Source organism: Mesocricetus auratus, unplaced genomic scaffold (genome assembly GCF_017639785.1).
Source record: "Mesocricetus auratus isolate SY011 unplaced genomic scaffold, BCM_Maur_2.0 Super-Scaffold_100013, whole genome shotgun sequence".
NCBI lineage: Eukaryota > Metazoa > Chordata > Mammalia > Rodentia > Cricetidae > Mesocricetus > Mesocricetus auratus.
This window is the reverse complement of record NW_024429196.1, coordinates 77,353,330-77,365,417: the sequence shown is the minus strand read 5'-3', so window position 1 is coordinate 77,365,417 and position 12,088 is coordinate 77,353,330. Positions and strand designations below refer to the sequence as shown.

Genomic DNA, 12,088 nt, shown 5'->3' with positions numbered 1-12,088 from the left:
TCAGACCCTCTTAGGAATGTGTGCCTGCCAGGATCCTAATACCCCTGGAGATATAAAATTGGATTACTAAGTCTTAGCTAGGTACACATCCCATTACAGGTGATAAGCTCTGGCGTATTGTCACAGACAGTCTCTGTTCCTCACAGACCTCTCAGGCTCTGAACACTTACAATCAGGACAGCACAGTCTTAGGGAGCTCTTTAGGTAGATAAGTCTCAGGCCTTGTTTCCTGGAAGGTTTCAAATGGCCATGTACCAAAACCCTGCTCATTCACGACTTGGCAAGGATGGGTTCGTGAGTCTGAATGTCTTTAGCTTACATTATGATTGGCATATGGCTGAGGGATAAAGGGTAAACAGAAATTGGTGTAAGAGCCCTGGCTGACTGATCAGTTGTATGCTGGTCCCATGGTACTAGGCTATGGCTGTCCCAGCCACCTAAATGATATTCAGTCTTGATGACATGGCTACTGAGAAAAAACTCTCAAGCAAAAAACACAGCCCCAAAAATATTGGCAGCTGTGACAGAGAAAAGAACTGTGCCTCATGCATCATAAGCATTTAACTATGATCTAGTGATCCTGTATCCAGATTGAGAAGAGTGCTTCATTGACTTATAATCTAGAAACATTTGCAGGAGATACAGACCTAGGAAAAGTCATTTCTTTCATTGGCATTTGAGAGAGCAAATTCCTGGATAGAGAGGTCGGTATCTGGATGACACATAGATTGTAGGACGGATCCCCTCTAGGATCCCATTTCTCAGCCTGTTCCTTGGGACAGCAGGAGACCATTCCAAAGACTGCTGCTCTAGTTATATAAATCAGAAAAGCGTCAACTAAAGTTAAGCAGTTGCTGCGGCGCTGGTTTGGGTGGGAATGGGCCCTGTGGGCTCATGGGTTGGAATACATGCCCCCCCCCCCCGTTGGTGGAACTGTTTAGGAAGGGTAGGAGGTGTGGCCTTGGTGAAAGAGGTGTGTCAGGGGTTGAGCTTTGAGGTTCCAAAAGTGGGATTCCCAGAGCTTACTCTCTGCCTCATGGTTGTACTCAGGATGTGGGCTCCCAGCTGTTCCTTCTCTGTGCAGCCACAGACTCCACACATACGCACACTGCCGAGATCTTGGGAGGAAGAAATGTAGAGGAAGTATGAGTGTGTGTACATGCTTACGTGCTCACACACACAGTCACTCACACACGCACACACTGCCGAGATCTTGGGAGGAAGAAGTGGAGAGGAACTCTGTACCACCTCAAGGTCGGCATGACTTCTGGCTGCTCCAAGAACTTCTCTCTGGTGTCCTCGAATTGCTGACTCAGAGGACTGTGGTGACTAGTTCTATGTCAACTTGACCCAAGCCAGAGTCCTTTAGGGAGAAGCACTCTCAACTTAAAAAGTGTCTCCATCAGGTTGGCCTATGGGCAAGTCTATGGGGGCATTTTCTTGATTTACCATGGATGCAGGAGGGCCCATCCCACTGTGGGCGGTGCCATCCCCTAGGCAGGTGCTTCCAAGCTGTAGAAAAAAGCAGACTGAGCAAGCTGCAGGGAGCCAGTGAGCAGCTGCTTCAATTCCTGCCTCCAGTGCTTGTCCTGACTTCTCTCAGTGATGGAGAGCGACCCGAGAGTTGTAGGCTACAATAAACCCTTTCCTCCCCAAGCTGCTTTTGGGTGTGGTGTTCTTTCACAGCAACAGAAACCCTCACTTAGACAAAAGCCCCTCTTTAAATGGGGGAATGTAGGATGTAGTAGAACTGACATGTCTGTGTCCTAGCCTTGAGTGAGATGGCTGGTCCTCCTTACACCAGCGTGTGACGTGCACCGGCCGGTCACGTGACTCCCTTGGGTTCGTGGCCTGCAGCGGATATATTACATTTCACACCTTGGCAGCGCTGGTCTGATGCTTCAGCGAGGTCGTGTCCGTGTGTTTAGTGCCTGTCATTAAATGAGCCCTCGGTGGCAGCCAGAAAAAAAAACTCACTTAGCCTCCTTCAGCCTAGTGTCCACATCTGTAAAACAGGAATAATAACGAGGACACTGAGCGGTTGTCACTAGCATTAAGTGGGGAGAACAAAGACGCCAAGGACTAGCATAGGTGTTGGTGGCAGTAGACGTCCCATGCATATCAGCTCTTGGGGCATCAGGGCATTCGTGGCGTCAGTTCTAGAAAACAAGACAAGCCATGCTGCCTCGATACCATCCAGACCCTCAAGCCAGCAGCTGCTGCTGACCGCTGCCCTTTAGATGTAGGGTTACAAGCATCAGGTTCCTCTCCTGCAGGTTCCTCTCCTATCAGGTTCCTCTCCTGCAGGTTCCTCTCCTGCAGGTTCCTCTCCTATCAGGTTCCTCTCCTATCAGGTTTCTCTCCTGCAGGTTCCTCTCCTGCAGGTTCCTCTCTGGGTCTGCGGTGTTGGCTACCAACAGTTACTTTTACCAGGGCAAAGCTTTTAATTACACTTCCAGGCATAATTTGTGGGTGATGAGGTAGGAGAAGGGACTGGGGTAACGGGTCCTGGTGGAGAATGGAAACAAAATCCCATAGATTGCAGGACTGCTTTTCCTATCAAAATGCTTTTTAGCTTAGGGCAGACCTAGAATTTATCTCTCTGGGCCCAAGGAGAAAAACATGTACTGGGAAATTGTGTGAAGCTCAAGGAGTCATAGTGGAATTGAGTCTGAAGTGTACAACCTCTTCCTACTGTGAATTCAATCTCAAAACACGTACAATCTATAATTCCTAGGAGTCCTTAGAGTTGCCATAAAACCACTTAAAATTAGACCTGTTCCAATTCTTGTTTCTGCCCATGCTTCACACTATAAACTGTTATTTTCCATCCCTGTCTGAGCTCCATTCTTCTTACAAGCCAATAATTCTGCATCCCTTTCAGAATGGCTCTATTGCGCTGAAGTTGTCCTGGAAGACACCTTTGTTTTCTTCAATGCTCTGAAGTGTGAAGTCTGCGTAATTTGCTAAATGCATCATGTTTACATATGCAGAAACCAGTTATCTCCACATCACCATCCCCTGCCTGCACTGTTGGCTGGATGCTTAAAGAAAATGAAGCTTAATTTTCTGTAAGCAGTCTTCCATGGTTTTCAAATAAGCTTGCAGAGACACCGGCAAACTAAATTACACAGTGCTAACTACCCAGACAGCAACGAGAAGCCAGCTCTGAAGGAAGCCAGGTGCGAGGGAGCTCTAGTGCCCTGCAATCACTCAAGGCAGACAAAGCAGAGATCGCAGGGGTCTCCCAGGCTGCTGCAGGGGAGGGCTAGGTCTCAAGTGTTAGCAGTGGGGGTAACCCCAGCTGGTAACAACAGTAGATCTAGGTTAAACATGGGAGACCCTGAACCCACTGAGAAATGACAGGTGTCCTGGTCTTTCCTTTGTTCAAAGCCTAGGGAGTCGGTGTGACAGTGTTTATGGTCAGATGCTCAGAGCTTCTCTTTCCTTTCTGGGTTCAAGGCACATTGGTGTGAATCCTTTGGTCCTGAGTCCAAATGGGTCAAATATGTAGCGGAGACAAAAGGCCACCCTGAGGCATTGGCTGAGACAAAATATCTTCATCCATATGTGCTTCTCTCTGTTCACTGGTCCCCTTCAAGTCCATTTGCTGTTTGGCAGGGAGAGTGTCCCCTGACTTTAGCTCTCCATTTTGATCTTGAAGGGACCTGCTGGTCAGCCACTGCTTCAGTTAATTCACCGTGTGTTTTATTAGTACTTTTGCAGTGGTGGAACGGTTCTCACTTCACTAAAAATGTTCAGGTTTTTTCCCATTATGCCTTTTGCAAACCCACTGATGTCTACTTTTAGCCAGGCAGTCTGCTGGGACCTAGGTGTACGTCAGGTGCCCTGCAGCAAGCGCTCTTCCTACCCAGAAGGGTGGCCCTTGTGATACAGCTCAGAGAAGTGGGACTCTGTGTACTGGGTTGTGGGGATGCATCCAGCTTCCTACAGGGTGGGCTGAGATTCTCACGTAAGAATAATCTGATGCGAGCCCGGGGTCCCAGTCAGGACCCCTCTGGGGGAGCACTTTAGTTCATCATTACAACACCACAATTTTGGTGTGGGGAAGATGCCTGCCCCCGTTTTACAGATCAGGAGAGTGAATACTAGGCGCCAAGCGAGGGCTGTGTCTTCATCATCTCTGTATTCCCCAGAGTGGCTTAGGGAGTGCTGGAATCAATTGAGACTTGCCCCCAATGAAGAACAGCACACAGATTGTTTGGAGTAAGAGTTCCTCCATTTAGGGATTATGTCACCCTCTGGGTTCAAAAGCAAGTATCAGCGTGTAAGCATGAGATGGATGGGTAGATGGATAGGTGGATAGATGCAAGCTGCCTTGAGTTGCAGATAAGAAGTCCCTTTCAGTCCTAACCCAAGCTTCATCCTTCCTATTGTCCTATACTGCATTTGTTCATCCATTAATTTACTCTCCAGTAAAGCCCAACCAGCCACAATGGCTACTTCAGATCTTGAGCTCAGGTTTGAAGAGATGACTGAGTGCAACACACAGTCCCTTGATTCAGGGAGCAGGTGGCTTCCTGAGGGAGATAGACAAGGCGGTGTCATGGTTTTGATGCTGTGTATTTACATCACACACAAAAGGAATACAGGCATTCTCCAAGTGGTCTAGCTCCTGGCTCCTGCCCCAAAATAAACTGCCATAACTAATTTTCATGTATCCTTGAATAGTTTCTTTTTTTCCAAAGATTTATTTTGTAATTTAAAAAGGTGAGATTTTAAAATTCAGCTACATCACTCCTCTCTTCTTTCTCTTCCCTTCGTCTCCCCTTTGCCCCTTCTTGTTCTCTCTCAGATTCATGACCTTTTCCTTTAATTGTTATTATTACATATGTATGCACATGATTTCAGGAAGAAAATCCGTTAGGTGACTCACCCATGGAAGGACTAATATTCCATCTTGCAGTTGACACTGGTTGCCTATAGTTGGTTTTCAGATGAAGCCCTGTGAGACTCCCCCTTCCGTTTTAGAGTGTCCGTTGGTGTCGTCTTTTATTCGGTAGCCATGTCTTTGGGTATCACGGGAAGCTTCCCTGTCATGTCTAGGAGACACACCCAGTCAGCAGTTTTCCTGGTCCTTTGGCTCTTGCAGTCTTTCTGGCTCCTGTTCTGCGATGTTTCTTGAGGTTTAAGATGTAGGAGTTGTATTGTAGATGTATCGATCAGGCTGGACATCCCACAACAGGTTCTACTCCTCTGTACCAGCTGTGTCTTCTTCAATGGTCTCTATCTATTGTAAAGAGGGGCTTCTTTGATGAGTGAGAACCGCATTTATCTGTGGGTATAAATAAGGACAGGTATTTAGAATGTTGTTAGGGATTATGTGGTTTTAGTTAAAGTGGTAGCATATCCATGAACTCACTGGGCCCAGGTAGTTGGTTCAGTTTCTAATACCAGGCATGATTTCTCTCCTGCTGCATGGGCCTTAAGTCCAATTAGACATCTTTGTTTACTGCCAAGGTAAGAGTGCTACTATTGCCCCCAGGGGCACCTTGCCATGCTGGTCATTGCTCCTGGGTATCAGCTAGACAGGGCAATTGGTTGCTTCCCTCCCTTGGAAGCTTTGCACAGCAACTCCTGGTACTATGGAAGCTAGTGCTCAGGAGGGGTCTCCGGGTCCATTCCAGCTCAGCGCTCTTGAGTCCTGTGTCTGAAGTGGATGGTGTCCTCAGCAATAGGGGCCTGCCCGCCACCCCTGGGAGGCAGGGAAGCGCCACAGCAATAGCCTACACTGTACAGGGCGTCTCTTATTCTCCTGTGACTGACAGCTCAAGAGGAGGTTCCTCCTGTCCTGGCCCAGACGTTTTTCTCAGATACTCTATGACTCTTCGGGTGGGGATGGGGGGCATTGTCAGCCCAAGTGATATAACTTCATTTAAATTCTATCTATCTATCTATCTATCTATCTACTTATATATATACATATATACACTATCTGTAATTGTAGGTTAAACAATATTCTTTGCAGCTTTCCCAAACATCCATAATGTTTTTCCACCACCTTCCCTTTCCTTCTGTAAATATCTTAGGACAAAAAACATTCGTATACACAAAATTTTAAATAAATTTTTGGCAATAGCCATCCCAAATTAAAGCTCACCACCCTGTGCATTTTTTTTTACCATTTCTCCCTTCATCACTTGCATCTTGCTTTATTGCCAAAAAATTATCTTTATTTTGTGTATATGAATGTTTTATGCTGTGGGATGTTTGCACACTGTGTGAGGGTATGTTGCTGTGATTAGTGTAATAAAGGCTGAATGGCCAATAGCTAGGCAGGAGGTATAGGTGGGACTTCCAGGCAGAGAGAGCGAGTAGGAGCAGGATTCTGGATATGTGAGAGAAACATGTGAGGAGACATGGAGGAAGGATAGGCAGTACATGACAGAATGTAGATTAATAAAAATGGGTTAATTTCAAAACCAGAAAGACAAATACAGTATGTACTCACTCATAAGTGGATACCAGACATAAAGCAAAAGATACCTGGCCTACAATTCATAACCCCAGAAAGGCTTGAACCCTCTTCCAGAAACAGATGGAAGCAGATGCAGAAATCCACAGCTAACCATTGGGCCAACCTCCTGGAGTACAATCAAAGCAAGGGAGGAGTGATAATATGAACAAAGGAGTCAAGACCATGATGGGGAAACCCACACAATCAGCTGACCCAAGCTAGTGAGAGATCACTGACTCAGGTCTGACAAATGGGGAACCTGCATGAGACTGAGCTAGACTCCCTTAATATAGGTGACAATGGTGTGGCTGGGACAATATATGAGGCCACTGGCAGTGGGTCCAAGATCTTACACTAATGCACAAACTGACTTAGTGGAGACCATTCTATATGGAGAGACACCTTGACCAGCCTAAACACAGGGGTGTCGGGCAGAGAGGTGCCTTGGCCCTGCCTTAACTAGATGATGGGACAGACTTAGTAGACTTCCTAGGGGAGGCCTTACCCTCTCTGTGGAGACAACGGGAGGAGTGGGAAGTGTAGGGAATGGGAGAAAAGGGAAGGGGAACTGGGATTGGAGTGTAAAAAATAATTAAAAAAAGAAAAGTATTAAGTTATAAGAACTAGTTAGAAACAAGCCTAAGCAATAGGCCAAGCTTTCATAATTAATACATTTCCAAGTCATTATCTAGGAGATAGCTAGTGGAACAGAGAAAGACGTGTTGTAGCTTGTCCTGGACATGTGTCTGTACATACATCATGTACATATAGTGACCACACAGCCAGAAAGGCGCATTGGGTCCCGTGGAGTTACAGACTGTTGTGAGCCACTGTATGGACGCTGGGAACTGAACTCACTGCAAGAGCAGTAAGTTCTCATAACTGGTGAGCTATCTCTCCAGCCCGTAGTAGATTCTTGTTGCATTGCAGAAGCAAACACAGACAAGGATCCTATATGACACACCCGGAATGCCGATTCCTTTTTAAAGCCTCATGTCTCCAAGAGTCCTGCACACCATACAATTAACTGTATTGACTGCAATGGGTGTGTGTATTATAACCAACTTGCAGTGGGGTATTGGAATGGTTTCCCGAGTTTTGCTATCTCAGACAGCACAGTAGTATGGGGCCTTGTACTCTTCACCACAAATGATCCTTGAGTTCCATGGTCCATTTTTATAATGAAAACATCTGATAGTCTTTCTGCATCCCTTCAATTCTGTTAAATATTTTGTCATTGGTATCTAGCTAAATTTGTCTTTGTGACATGGTTAGAAATGCACTTTTATCCTTTTGAGAGATGAATTTAGCTCATTTACATTTATTGCTATAGAAGTTAAGTTTGATAACATTGATGTTATTGTTTCCTTGCTTGTTTTCTTTTCCTTTTTTCTCTTTCTCTCCTCCTTTCTTTCTTTGAGATAGGGTTTCTCTGTGTAATAGCCCTAGCTGTGCTGGAACTTGCTCTGTATATCAGGCTAGCCTTGAATTCACAGAGATCCGCCTGCCTCTAGTTCCCAAGTGCTGGGATTAAAGGTGTGCGCCACCACTGCCCGGCTGCTTGTTTTCTTAAGTAACTTGAGTTGTTTTTGCAATTCCTGTTTAGCCTTGGTGGACCTTAAACTTGTGATTCTCCAGAGTAAGTGATATTTTGGGTGTTAACTAACATTCCCCACAGGGAAGTTAGCACTTTAAACAGTGATAAAACCCAGATGATTTTCTTACTCTTTCCCTAACCCTCCTTGTTTTTTAAGGGTCCCCTCCTTTCTGTCTTCTACTTGGCACCACACTGATCCTCCAAGGGCTTTGCTGTATGAAACCTTCTATGACTGGACTTGCTATCTCTCAATGGTTTTATCTGTGCCTCAGTCATACTCATAGCTTTGCCTCCCCACCTCGATGTTGCTGACATCTGGGGGGCAGCTCTGTGCTTTCCCCTCTCAGAGGCTCCCGGGATGTGTGTCTCCTGCTGCCGTATTGACTTCGTTTACCGTGGAAGTCCAATGACTTGATTAAGGTGGGTCTTCGCATTGACCGCCCAGAGGCCATTTCCTTCGCCCACGTTGTGCCTTCAGCGTGTAGGCTGAGCGGAAATAAGGGGATTTACTTAAAGAGCAGGATTTGCAGTCCGCTCAGTTTGACGTTTCCCTGGTATCCTCAGGGCTGTCAGTTATTACATGAAGTTATCCTCTGCTTCCAGGGCTATCACCTAACTCTCTGGTGTGCAGCGATCCCTCCCCCTGGTCCTGCTGGCCCCTGCATTCCCTCTAGCATCCTCCTGCTCACTGTAGTTTCTGTCCATTCTGCTTCTTCCTTCAGTTTTGACTTCATCCCTGCTGTCTTCTCCCTTCTCGGATGTACTGCTGTCTTTCTGTTTCATTGTTATTATTATTATTTTCTCCAAAGGCAATGGTTTCGTTTGAATTTCTGTTTTTTACGTGGCCCTCACGTTCATGTTTTCTGCCCGGTGTTCTCTGGTGGTTTTATCTGCTTTCCCCTCAATCCCTATGGTTTTTTTTAATACACTAAGAACAGTGGAATCTTAGGGGGAGGGTAACCAAACTATCCTCCATGGACTTCACAATTTCAGAAATCATCCAACTTATCAGGACAGACATATTGCTTTCTTTAAAAATGGTCCCTCTGGAAATGTCCAGAGATCTACAAGGATGACAACTAACAATCTAATCAATAATGGAGAGGCTACCTTAAATGCCCTTCCCCAATAATGAGATTGATGACTACCTTATATGCCATCCTAGAGCCTCATCCAGTAGCTGATGGAAGCAGAGGCAGACACCCACAGCTAAACACTGAGCTGAACTCCTGGAATCCAGAGAGGGAGAAGTGATGAGCAAAAGGGTCAAGACCAGGCTGGAGAAACCCACAGAAACAGCTGAGCTGAACAAGGGGGAGCTCATAGACCCCAGACTGATAGCTGGGAAACCACCATAGGACAGATCTAGACCCCCTGAATGTGGGTGTCAGTGAGGAAGCCTGGGCAGTCTATGGGGCCTCTGGTAGTGGATCAGTATTTCCCTAGTATACGAATGGACTTTGGGAGCCCACTCCACATAGAGGGATACACTCTCAGCCTAGACACATAGGGGAGAGGACAGGCCATGCTCCAAATGATGTGACAGATTTTGAAGATCCCCCATGGAAGGCCTCACGCTCCCTGGGGAGCAGAAAGGGGATGGGATAGGGTGTCAGTGGGAAGCAGGGGAGGAAGGGAAGGAGAGGGAATTGGGATTGACTTGTAAAACAAGCTTGTTTCTAATTTAAATTAAAAAATGGTCCCTCTGTGTGGGCCTATCTTTCCTGTTTCTGTTAAGCAATCAGGCCTAAGAGGGCTTTCCCCATGACTGTTGAGTCTACTTACAGTGTCCTCGTTACACTCCAGCTGTGCTTTGCGGTGAGCCTCTTGCCTGCACACAACGTTAAATAACTCATCTGTGAGTTACCTGAGCTCTGCTGCCTCGAGTATGCACCCCCATTTCTGCGTGCTTTTTCTTCCTGTGTGGTTTCTACGTAATCTGTCCCCTGCCCTCCACATCCTTACTTCCTGCTGAGCACAACGCCTGAGTGACTTTAGGAAGGAGCCCTTTGCCTCCGAGAGACAAACTTGTGCCATTTTGTTATTTCGTTGTGTTTGTGTTACCATTTTATAGACTCTCATGGAAATTTTAGTTTTCACTTCCATCTGGGAGGTTTCTGGTTTTCAAACCCAGAAAGTCTCTCTCTCTCCCCCTCCCCCTCTTTCCCTCCCCCTCTCACTTTAATGAAAGTGAACTAGTCCACGCTCCCCTGTATACCTCATTTATCTCCTGTGGACAGGAAGGCAGAAGTTGCTTGCTGTCTTCTCATGCAGGGACTTGCCCTCTAGACTGGCAATTTTGATCAAAATAGAAGTGACGGTGGCCAACATCTCATCTTTGTGTCAGCTACAGTCCAGGAGAGGTCTGTGGGGGCTTGGATGCCAGCTACTCCTTATGCCAAGCCACTGTCCTCATTCACACCCTGGGGAGGGGACAGGCTGAGAGTGAGTTGCTGACCTGCAGGGAGAGAGGATGGGTGAGCCAGGCACCCAGCTTGGGTATCTTTCAGTCTCAGACAGTCCCTCCTTAGATCCTGCTTTATTTATCCCTGGTTTGTCACTGAATGAAGGTGACAGGCTCAGGCATTTCAATGACCCCTACCTGGGATCTCATACCAATTCGGGCCTCTGTCCTCTTACTGTAGACTCAGAACCTGGAGATACCACTATGGACCTTTGTCACGAGAGATTGTCGTGTTGCCTGTAACTGGAGCTGAGTTTTCCTGTCCTGCCTGCCAGTCCTGCAACCACTTCTAAAATAATCACTCAGAGGTTAAATATTAATCACAAACTGTTTGGCCTATTAGCTCAGGCTTATTATTAACTAGCTCTTACAACTAAATTAACTATACCTTGGTTTGAATGTTGAATTTGAGCAGGTTGAACTGTTTGTTTTTTTTTAAATGGGGATTCTTCATAAATTATCCCTCCCTCAAAAACAGAGTTCTGTCACTGTAGCTACTTACAGGTCTGAGGTTACCATTTGACCTAAGCCGATCAGTTTGGAGCATGTTACCTCATAGACTGGAAATCTGCTTGTGTAGTGTGCACTATAGCAGAGCATGTTATACTCCAGCACCCTGAGGAATGCCGGTTGAAGCCATTTACTGCCTGTCTGAGAGCACCTCGTTGCTTGTTTTCAATGGGAACAGCAGCTGTCATTTCTCCAGCAGTTTTTATTCTCTGGGGACAGCTCACACATCTGGATGGCCATGAAATCCTTCACCGCAACAATCAGTTGTATATTGTCTTCTATAGCCACAGCCAAACTGTGCCAGATCTCCTCTCCAGGCAAATGCTGGCTCACCTGCTGGAAAGACAATTGAATGCAAAATTGGCGTTTATAGCCAACATTTTGCATATTCAATAGTATGTTTTTGCTTTGGAGTATAAGACAGGCTGTGGATTTTCTTCCGAAGTTTCCAAAGCTTATTTCATTTGGCTAACTTTCCTTGCGAGGTTATTCAAGGGGAAAACAAGGGTTGCTCCGCTAATGCACATTTACAAATGTTGGAAAAATTCTAAACACATTTCCTTTTTCCAAATGAAGGATTATCATTAGAATCAAGGGGATACGGAGCCTCCTCAAGCCAGGTTACCAAGAATAACCTTAATGGCTTTAACAGGAAGTGTATCCATCCTTGATTTCGTGTTGAACCATTAATAAGTTGACTCATCTGCTTCCAAGTTTAAAGTCCATATTTGAAGCTCTCCCAAAGATGGCTTTTTAGGGGGGGTTTATCAGCAAGTTCTAGAATAACAGAGCCTCAATTCCTTCCTTGTTCCTGTTTTTGCATAAAACGATACCTTCTGGAAGAGTAAGAATATGCATATATATATTGATGTTTTAGGCACTGGAAGGCAAAAATGAGAATCATGTGCGACATGGTTTAACTTAAGCCCAGCCTGGTCTATCAAGTGAGCTCCAGTTGGAAGTGGGATCCACAGTGTGCGCTTTACAAGGGTCTCCATGGAGCCCCCTTTACAGTCACATGTGACTGGAAGCATCAATA

The 12,088-nt window shown here is 46.0% G+C and overlaps 1 protein-coding gene and 1 long non-coding RNA gene across 3 annotated transcripts in view; one reads left to right on the top strand and one right to left on the bottom strand.

Moving 5' to 3' along the window:
* The window catches only part of Spock1 (SPARC (osteonectin), cwcv and kazal like domains proteoglycan 1), a 491,076-nt gene that overhangs the window by 452,093 nt on the left and 26,895 nt on the right, over positions 1 to 12,088 (top strand). The window lies entirely within an intron of this gene.
* LOC121143686 lies at positions 2,435 to 10,530 on the bottom strand. The gene is made up of 2 exons (XR_005881003.1): positions 10,294 to 10,530; positions 2,435 to 5,296 (listed from the first exon to the last, which is right to left on the bottom strand). It is a non-coding gene; the product is annotated as an uncharacterized LOC121143686 (long non-coding RNA).